General features: G+C 35.6%; 2 protein-coding genes across 2 annotated transcripts in view; both read right to left on the bottom strand.

The window, feature by feature from the left end:
* Positions 1-10,705, bottom strand: part of LOC134845160 (mucin-19-like) — a 581,930-nt gene that overhangs the window by 477,187 nt on the left and 94,038 nt on the right. The gene's annotated exons all lie outside the window — the stretch shown is intronic.
* Positions 1-10,705, bottom strand: part of LOC134845161 (ubiquitin-like-conjugating enzyme ATG3) — a 426,844-nt gene that overhangs the window by 322,110 nt on the left and 94,029 nt on the right. The gene's annotated exons all lie outside the window — the stretch shown is intronic.

Here is a 10,705-nt window from a genome sequence, read left to right on the forward strand (position 1 = left end):
TTTCTTCGGCCGTCGCTTCTGCTCTAGTTTGTTCCTCTCTCGGATTGGCTTCTGTCGTCTTCGTGCTCACTGTTCCAAATGTTCGTGCTCTTTCAGCTTTTGGTTCTTCAGTCACGTTCTCTTTCGTTTTTATTCCGACCATCATCGCCAACCTTTCTGTAAAAGATGTCTTTTTTACTTGAGTCTTCTTTCACCGTTTCTTCGGTGTTGCCTATTGCATCTTCCACGTTGTCTATTGGTGAGAATTCTATGGGTTTCGAGTTTGGTTCTTCTGCATTGGGCATTGGAGTTGACTCCGTCGCTATTTTCCTTGTTTCATCAACACTTTGATCAGGTGTCTCTAGATCAATCTCGATGGTGGGTTCTAGTCGTTCCCCTTCCATGCCCTCTCTTGCTCTCTCCTTTGTACTCCTTGTGCTGACCATATTAACTGAAAAGCTCTTCTTTGTTATCTTCGGACCCATTGATGTTGTTTTACGTAGCGACGAATTATACTTTGCTTCGGCAGGTCTTTTTTCAGCTACCGGTACCCTGCTCCGCCTCATTATTTCTATTTACAATTCCTCTTATTTACATTTTTACTATATACACAATCCTATTCTAAGAATAAAATCTTTCGAGAGGAAAAGAAAAAAAGTTTCTTAAAAAAAAAAGACCCTGTCCCAAGACCCTGTCCCAAGACCACTGTCCCAAGACTGTACTGTCCCAAGACTGTCCCCAGACTGCTCTGTCCTAAGACTTCTTCGGCACTGTCCCAAGACTGTTGACAAGTGTCTGGGTGGTGGGACTTCTTTCCTCTTCGTTATGGGGACTTCTTGATTCGCCGTACCTTGTACCACCACTCAAGCTCTAGTAAAATTTTCCCAAAATCCTCTCTTAAAAACCAAATGCTGACCCCCCTTTTTCTTATTTCTCTTTTTGGCTACCTCTATTTCAATGTTCCAAGTAACTTGAGACCAAAACCTGTGCGCAGGTATCTTGTGATCACCTGTTCGTACAAAATTTTAACACAAATCCTCACCAAAATGCAACAAAAATCTAAGCAAGAAAAAGTAATAAAAACAGAAAGATGAGCCCACCTTAACTTCAAAGGTGACAAATGTCTACCTTCTATCGAAAAAAATGTCTTGTACCTAATTGCCACGCGTTTCCTTCCCCCCTGCTAGCGATCTTCTGGGGTATCACAAAAACTGTCTATGTCCGTTCCCCCCTACCGATCCGACCAGGGTACCTACCTTAACCTAATTCCAATTTTGGATATCCGCTTCCTATGACCAACGCGTGTAAATGACTAATGTAACTAAATCAACGATGTCGACTAATTAGTTACTCTAATTTCCCCCTTTTTACAATTTACAACCGCCAACCTCTAACTTAACCAGCCCCCCTTCTAACCTCCCCCCTTTTTAGCCCCCCTTCTTAAGCCTAAAATTACCTTAAGCGCCGGGTGCTAAACCTCTCAAGAGAAAACCGTAGACCTGTCTCCAGGCCTGCTCAAGTAAAAACGTTCCTCAAAACCGGGGGATGTCGCTTATCCTATTTTACACTTATCTCCTATAATGTAATGTGGATTTTAACGATACCCGTTCTGCCCAACTTGAGAACTCGAGAATTGCCAAATCCTTCTTGGCTGCTTTCCCACTCGACTGGTCACCTGTTCCAGTCCAGTCTCCTATTGGTTCAGCTCAAGTGCTCCTGAACCACTTTCCCACTCGGCTGGTCACCTCTTCCAGTCAAGTCTCCTATTGGTTCAGCTCAAGTGCTCCTGAACCACTTTCCCACTCGGCTGGTCACCTCTTCCAGTCAAGTCTCCTATTGGTTCAGCTCAAGTGCTCCTGAACCACTTTCCCACTCGGCTGGTCACCTCTTCCAGTCAAGTCTCCTTGTTGTCCAGCTAAGTTCCAAGCTATCTAAAAACCCTTGACAACGCCCCACACTCGGGCTCTTTATTGAGGTTACTGGGTTAAATTGCTAGGTTGATCGAAACGATCGAACTTGTAAAACAGTATGGGTATACTATTTAATTAATATAAAGGTTTGATCCAACTAATCTGGTGTCAAAGTCACTGTCTTTTTTCGTTTTATGGTTTTTGTTTCGCTTTTTGTCTTTTTGCTCGTGTTTTTGTCCCCCTAGTTGCCCCCCTTTACTCGGTTAGCTAAGCCTCGTTCGGAGAGCGTACCAGGAAGTTTTCTTGAGTTTTCTTAAAAAGCTATCACGGTACAACCGGAAGGTTTGCACGTTCCTGTCGAACCGTACCGCCGGTACTCTAGAATGGGCATTCAGCCCGAAGCTGTCTCAAGTGGGTTCGACTCCGTAGTCTTGATGTCGTAAACACCCAGGAGCGCCATAAAAACACTATGTATCATTCGTCTACTGCAGTCACACATGAGGCTTAAGAAAAATAGGCCCTATAACCATTGGCTCAAGAGTCAGGGACACTATCTCTTGTGTTTTTGTACCTCAAATCAGTCGGAGCCAATTCGGTTCGCTTGTGACATGAGACTACGACCCGTTACAGCTTAAAGGCTACTACTAAAATATCCCCCCACTCTAGAATTAGAAACGTCCCCATACTTAGGTCTCTAGATACCCAAAATACATGAACGCCATTAAAAACCGGGTTGGAACAATCCGTTAAGTTACTTTTTATTAGACAGTGGAACTTTGATCCATTTCAGATGGATCAACCTAAAACTCGCCTTATCTCAACATAACTATCATAAAATACACTCGAGAAATTTTAAATTAGTACTCACATTGTAGCACACTCAAGAAGGGGAAGTACTTCAGTCGGTAATTAACTCAAGAATTAAATAATGTAACTAAATGAGTTTTAATGTTAGTCAGTTTCAATAACAAGGACAAGTCTTAACTCTAGGATATAGTTTCTCGTGAACCATTGGGACACTCAAGTTGTCCACCTTTCCGTCGAAGGTTCACTCTGGTCCAGCTCAAATAATTGTTCTCTCGGGAATACTCTGTCCTCTATTTCAGATGGGACAGCTCTACTCTTGTTCACTATGATGGAAATTGCGAATAGCAATTTCCTACCGATTTGTCTTGCAACTTTCCCGCGTTTTTCACTCGAACGTTCTGACTTCTCTTTTCTGATTTTCAGTTATCGCGAGAAAATCGTGCATGACAGGTTCCATTCGAAATTTTGAAAAACTAAATTTCACTCCAAAATCAAGTGTTTTTTGCTTCTCTCAAGGTCAAACTTCCGAATATGACCGACTGGCACACAGTCAACTAGTACCGTCTGGTGCCACAGGTTTTCCACTGGCTTCAAATACCATTTTTCAAAAAATTGATCACTCTGCCGAAAATAGAAAACAATTTGCGATTGCTCTCCCTGTCGCACAGTTCAAAAAAAGTTGACACTTCCTTTTTTTTAAATATAGATATTTTTGTGTTTGGGATGGTTTGAATTTAAGCTTCAGAACAAGTTAAAATACCTTCATTAAATTACGAAAATAATATTGCGGCCTATTTTTTTTTACTGTGTTGATTTTTTATTTTGAAATTAGAATGCATCAAAAATGGTATTTAATTGCATTATTTCTTGCTTTTCATTATTTATTGCATTTCGAATCATTGCATTTTGATTCAAAATATTCGGATGTAAATATGACATTTGACTTGACTCCATCTGACATGTATTTGTATTAGGTGAATTTGCGTGGAAAATAAATAAATACACAGGCATGCAAGAGAGCTGTAGTCAGAATGGGGCCTTGGAAATTAGACGATAAGCAAATTAGATGACAGTAAATAAATTTAGACGATAACTCTTTGTGAAGTTAAACGATAAGAACGGGGCCTAGGAAATTAGACCATAAGCAAAATAGACGAATGCTACAAAAAGGAAATTAGGCGAAATTTGTTCTTTACAGATCTGGCATTTTAGACAAAATTTTTTCTTAGAGTCAAGTTTCACAAATACAAAAAGAACATAAATGTCAAAACAATTAGTTTAAATGAACATAAAATGTCGAATCCGAATATTACAGGAGAGCTTTGAATTGAATAAATTTTGCAGGATTGACTTAAAAAATTTTCGGCCAACGAAATTTAACTTGTCTGCAAATAATTTTGTTTTTCTCATGCATTTTGTCGGCAAACCGTTTTGATTTCTCTCACTTTCGTCTATTTTCACTTTCGAAGTGCAATTTAGCAAAATCGCCCAATTTCCTTTCAAGTACCTCCGTCTAATTTGCTTATCGTCTAAATTCTCAACCCCCGATAAGAACATCAACATTTTTTCTTGAGAATGAGATTACACAAAAACAAATAGACTCTATGGTCTCAGAACTGATCAAAATTATTATTGTGAGTTAATTAGAAAACAATAAATCGAAACAAGTCTGCTCGTACTAAGGCGAGGCCCTGAATATTCCGACTGCCTTTTAAGGTTTTATGGAGCAGTAATAACATCCAAAAAAAATAAATGTATCAAAACAATTGAAAAAGTTTTTTTTTCTCTAAAATTTGAAATTTTTTTTGAAAATCATCCCCCTACACGCCATATTAAGTACAAAAGGATAGATTTCGCTCCTTGTAACAAATCAATTATGGCAAATAAGCTTCTTTCAACAAATTTGGAACGATTTTAAGACGGATTAACTCTCCGCTTACGCGTTAATAGTGCGAAATATATTGCGCGTTATTTGTCCCAAAATGGCAATCTTTAAACCCCCATAACTTTACAAAAAATGACCACAGGTGAAAATCTTTTCAATTTTGAGCTCAGGACAACAATAGCTTTCGAATGATATAAAAAGATTTCGTCAAAAATGGCTAGTTAAAAAGCCGAAATTTGTCTGAAGAAAAAAAACACCCACTTCGAGCACTTCGTCTGGTGCCACAGGTTTTTCCACTGGCGTCAAATATTATTTTTCAAAAAACTGATCACTCTGCCGAAAATAGAAAACAATTTGCGATTGCTCTCCCTGTGGCACAGTTCAAAAAAAGTTGACACTTCCTTTTTTTTAAATATAGATATTTTTGTGTTTGGTATGGTTTGAATTTAAGCTTCAGAACAAGTTAAAATACCTTTATTAAATTACGAAAATAATATTGCGGCCTATTTTTTTTTACTGTGTTGATTTTTTATTTTGAAATTAGAATGCATCAAAAATGGTATTTAATTGCATTATTTCTTGCTTTTCATTATTTATTGCATTTCGAATCATTGCATTTTGATTCAAAATATTCGGATATAAATATGACATTTCACTTGACTCCATCTGACATGTATTTGTATTAGGTGAATTTGCGTGGAAAATAAATAAATACACTGGCATGCAAGAGAGCTGTAGTCAGAATGGGGCCTTGGAAATTAGACGATAAGCAAATTAGATGACAGTAAATAAATTTAGACGATAACTCTTTGTGAAGTTAAACGATAAGAACGGGGCCTAGGAAATTAGACCATAAGCAAAATAGACGGATGCTACAAAAAGGAAATTAGGCGAAATTTGTTCTTAACAGATCTGGCATTTTAGACAAAATTTTTTCTTAGAGTCAAGTTTCACAAATACAAAAAGAACATAAATGTCAAAACAATTAGTTTAAATGAACATAAAATGTCGAATCCGAATATTACAGGAGAGCTTTGAATTGAATAAATTTTGCAGGATTGACTTAAAAAATTTTCGGCCAACGAAATTTAACTTGTCTGCAAATAATTTTGTTTTTCTCATGCATTTTGTCGGCAAACCGTTTTGATTTCTCTCACTTTCGTCTATTTTCACTTTCGAAGTGCAATTTAGCAAAATCGCCCAATTTCCTTTCAAGTACCTCCGTCTAATTTGCTTATCGTCTAAATTCTCAACCCCCGATAAGAACATCAACATTTTTTCTTGAGAATGAGATTACACAAAAACAAATAGACTCTATGGTCTCAGAACTGATCAAAATTATTATTGTGAGTTAATTAGAAAACAATAAATCGAAACAAGTCTGCTCGTACCAAGGCGAAGCCCTGAATATTCCGACTGCCTTTTAAGGTTTTATGGAGCAGTAATAACATCCAAAAAAAATAAATGTATCAAAACAATTGAAAAAGTTTTTTTTTCTCTAAAATTTGAAATTTTTTTTGAAAATCATCCCCCTACACGCCATATTAAGTACAAAAGGATAGATTTCGCTCCTTGTAACAAATCAATTATGGCAAATAAGCTTCTTTCAACCAATTTGGAACGATTTTAAGACGGATTAACTCTCCGCTTACGCGTTAATAGTGCGAATTATATTGCGCGTTATTTGTCCCAAAATGGCAATCTTTAAACCCCCATAACTTTACGAAAAATGACCACAGGTGAAAAATATTTTCAAATTTGAGCTCAGGACAACAAGAGCTTTCGAATGATATAAAAAGATTTTGTCAAAAATGGCTAGTTAAAAAGCCGAAATTTGTCTGAAGAAAAAAAACACGCACTTCGAGCACTTCGTCTGGTGCCACAGGTTTTTCCACTGGCGTCAAATATTATTTTTCAAAAAACTGATCACTCTGCCGAAAATAGAAAACAATTTGCGATTGCTCTCCCTGTGGCACAGTTCAAAAAAAGTTGACACTTCCTTTTTTTTAAATATAGATATTTTTGTGTTTGGTATGGTTTGAATTTAAGCTTCAGAACAAGTTAAAATACCTTTATTAAATTACGAAAATAATATTGTGGCCTATTTTTTTACTGTGTTGAATTTTTATTTTGAAATTAGAATGCATCAAAAATGGTATTTTAATTGCAATATTTCTTGCTTTTTATTATTAATTGCATTTCGAATCATTGCATTTTGATTCAAAATATTCGGATATAAATATGACATTTCACTTGACTCCATCTGACATGTATTTGTATTAGGTGAATTTGCGTGGAAAATAAATAAATACACTGGCATGCAAGAGAGCTGTAGTCAGAATGGGGCCTTGGAAATTAGACGATAAGCAAATTAGATGACAGTAAATAAATTTAGACGATAACTGTTTGTGAAGTTAAACGATAAGAACGGGGCCTGGGAAATTAGACCATAAGCAAAATAGACGGATGCTACAAAAAGGAAATTAGGCGAAATTTGTTCTTTACAGATCTGGCATTTTAGACAAAATTTTTTCTTAGAGTCAAGTTTCACAAATACAAAAAGAACATAAATGTCAAAACAATTAGTTTAAATGAACATAAAATGTCGAATCCGAATATTACAGGAGAGCTTTGAATTGAATAAATTTTGCAGGATTGACTTAAAAAATTTTCGGCCAACGAAATTTAACTTGTCTGCAAATAATTTTGTTTTTCTCATGCATTTTGTCGGCAAACCGTTTTGATTTCTCTCACTTTCGTCTATTTTCACTTTCGAAGTGCAATTTAGCAAAATCGCCCAATTTCCTTTCAAGTACCTCCGTCTAATTTGCTTATCGTCTAAATTCTCAACCCCCGATAAGAACATCAACATTTTTTCTTGAGAATGAGATTACACAAAAACAAATAGACTCTATGGTCTCAGAACTGCTCAAAATTATTATTGTGAGTTAATTAGAAAACAATAAATCGAAACAAGTCTGCTCGTACCAAGGCGAAGCCCTGAATATTCCGACTGCCTTTTAAGGTTTTATGGAGCAGTAATAACATCCAAAAAAAATAAATGTATCAAAACAATTGAAAAAGTTTTTTTTTCTCTAAAATTTGAAATTTTTTTTGAAAATCATCCCCCTACACGCCATATTAAGTACAAAAGGATAGATTTCGCTCCTTGTAACAAATCAATTATGGCAAATAAGCTTCTTTCAACCAATTTGGAACGATTTTAAGACGGATTAACTCTCCGCTTACGCGTTAATAGTGCGAAATATATTGCGCGTTAATTGTCCCAAATTGGCCAAAATGGCAATCTTTAAACCCCCATAACTTTACGAAAAATGACCACAGGTGAAAAATCTTTTCAAGTTTGAGCTCAGGACAACAATAGCTTTCGAATGATATAAAAAGATATCGTCAAAAATGGCTAGTTAAAAAGCCGAAATTTGTCTGAAGAAAAAAACCCATTTCGAGCACAAATATTCCGTCACTTTCGTATCGAATGTCGGAACAAAAACAAATTACGTTTTGAAATGCTTAAGTTACACAAATAAACATTTATAAGCAGATTTGTGGTTAGACAACCAGTGTTTACTCAAGCAACAGATGAATTGATTCTGTAAATAAATTTCACGGAATTTGCATGTAAGTTATAGTCTAGAGTCTTTAACTTTCAGGTCGTCTAATTTGCTTGTCTAATTTCCTAAGCTAATAAACACCAGTCAGAATAACTGATCTGTTTGTGTACATAACGACCTTGCGAGCGTAGTGTTATTACGAGCATTTTTTGCCAACTGAACTCGCATAATTTAGTGCTCAAATTTTGTGGCACTTTTGTAGCTTAGAATATCAATTTTATTGCATGTGTTCATCCGCTTTATTTCTGACTAGTGTTTGAAGAGACTAAGAGACAGTGGATGCATCGTGGTGATAGTAGCTTTTAAATCTGTAGGTCTAAAGTTCGAGGGCTTTTTTCATCTTTTTAAGCATTTTTTCTTAATTTCGTCCGGTCTTCTAAGCTCTTTCTGTCGCGTATTGTGAAGTGAAGCTTCGCCTCTGTGTATATAGTTTCAACTTTTAACAATTTTTAGAACAGTTTTGGAAGTTATTTTACTATTGCAATTACTAAAAGTGACTAAAAAATGTGTCCTCAAGTTTTCCTACCGATCTAGGAACATTACGTATCAATTTGCTGTTACGATTTTTTTTGAAGATAGTGACGGAATATAGGGTCTAATGCACAAAACGGCGCAAAATTAGTATTTTTATATTTTGAGCTAACATTTATGCTGTACTCAGACAATTCATTGTATCAGACGAGACAAATCTAGTAAAATGAGGTAAAATTCAGCAGAATAAAATTTATCTGCTGGAAATTTTAGTTGAATGCCGGTCCTTGTTTTTTGGCTAATTAAACACTAAAAAGCAATCAGATTCATCCTTATTATTTCGAGGTTGAATTTGAACAAAAAAGATGTGGACATTTTGATTTTTAGCCGTATAGTGCATGAGGCCCGGAATATTTGTGCTCGAGTGATTTTTTCTCCAGACAGACTTATACTTTTTAATTAGGATTTGTTGACAGAATTTTTTTATATATCAACCGAAAGATTTTGTTGCTTTAAGCTCAAATTTATAAGATTTTTCACCTTTTTCTTAAAGTTAAGAGGGCTTAAAGATTGGCAATTAGGGGTGATTAACGCGCAATAGATTGTTTTTAATTGAAGAATGCTACTTGGTCTACTCTATATAGCTATATTCGGAATATCACTTTGTACTTTACGCAGTGTGGGGAATTACTTTTCAAAAGTAAGGAAAATTAAGCATCCATTTTTGAAATTTTTTCAAACCGAGGACTATTCTAGAGACTTTAAAAGGCAGTCGGAACATTCAAGGCGTTGCTTTTAACCCAGCAGTCTCATTGAAATAGCTGCTGAGTGCGTGCTAATTTATAGGAACACGGGCAAATTTTATTTTTTTTTAAACTAAATTTGCTCTAGAAAAACCCAATTTTGCAAGTGGATTTTCGTTCATTTTGTAAGTCAAAACCGGATTTGTTTTTGACCTCCAAAATTGTTCCAAAGTATTCAAAAGATTACAAGCATGTATATGCCGTTTTTAGACTAGTAATTGCAGCTGAGTTATGTCGGAAATGATTTTTTTTATCGTATATCACTCAACTGCTTATAATGTTGGGTTGAGTTACCTTATTTTGCGCAAAAAGCATTTAAACTAAAGGTTCTTTCCTCTTTGTGATTCTAAAAAACGTGGTAAAAAGATTTTTTTTTTGAATTCCAGCATCAAAATTTCAATGTTGATTCGGATCAATTGAGCAATCTCCGCCCCGTAATGACCAATTGAGCTATCTCCCCCCAGCAAAAACGAATAAACTTTACAAAAAGACGTCAGCAAACGCAAGTAGATAGATGATGTGTTTATAGCACGCAATCAATTGACCGAATGAAGTTTTTCTTACATGAGTATCGAGAAAAAATTTTGAAAAAACATCGAAATTTATGAAAAAAAAAATGTTTTTTTTTTTGCAAAACTTTGTTTAAGCGACCATAGCCTCGTCGAAGAAAGCAATTTACCAGGGTTGGTGCTCTAGCCTTGTATCTGAATAGCGAAAACGGTTCTCCGCAGCACCTTAATATTGTTCGCAAAAATTTTTTGTCAATTTAAGAAAGAAGAAAGTCGCTTTTTATGCCTGTTTTATTGATTCTTTTTTCAATCTAAATGAAACTTTAGAGCTTTTTTATCGTAAATTTTGGCTTTCCACATTCGTTGGAAAATTTGTTTTATGATTTCATGTCATTCAAACTATTTTCAAGTGGTTATAAACATGTCTCAAATACCTATTGAGCTATCAAACCCCCCCCCCCCCCCCCCACGCGAGAATGGGAGGGGGGGGGGGGGGGAGATTGCTCAATTGATCCGTTGATTCATTATATCGGAAATATTTTGATATATATGCTCGCAGCATCTCAAGAAATACATCTTTCACAAAAAAATAAGATACACCTGATATCTGTCACAAAACAAATTCACAAACATTCAACCTTAATTTTTTTCTAAATCAATTATTCTTTTCAATACATTTTTGGCTTGAGTTTGATTTCATTTGGGTTTT

The sequence above is a fragment of the Symsagittifera roscoffensis genome, chromosome 4, assembly GCF_963678635.1.
Source record: "Symsagittifera roscoffensis chromosome 4, txSymRosc1.1, whole genome shotgun sequence".
NCBI classification, from domain to species: Eukaryota; Metazoa; Xenacoelomorpha; order Acoela; family Convolutidae; genus Symsagittifera; species Symsagittifera roscoffensis.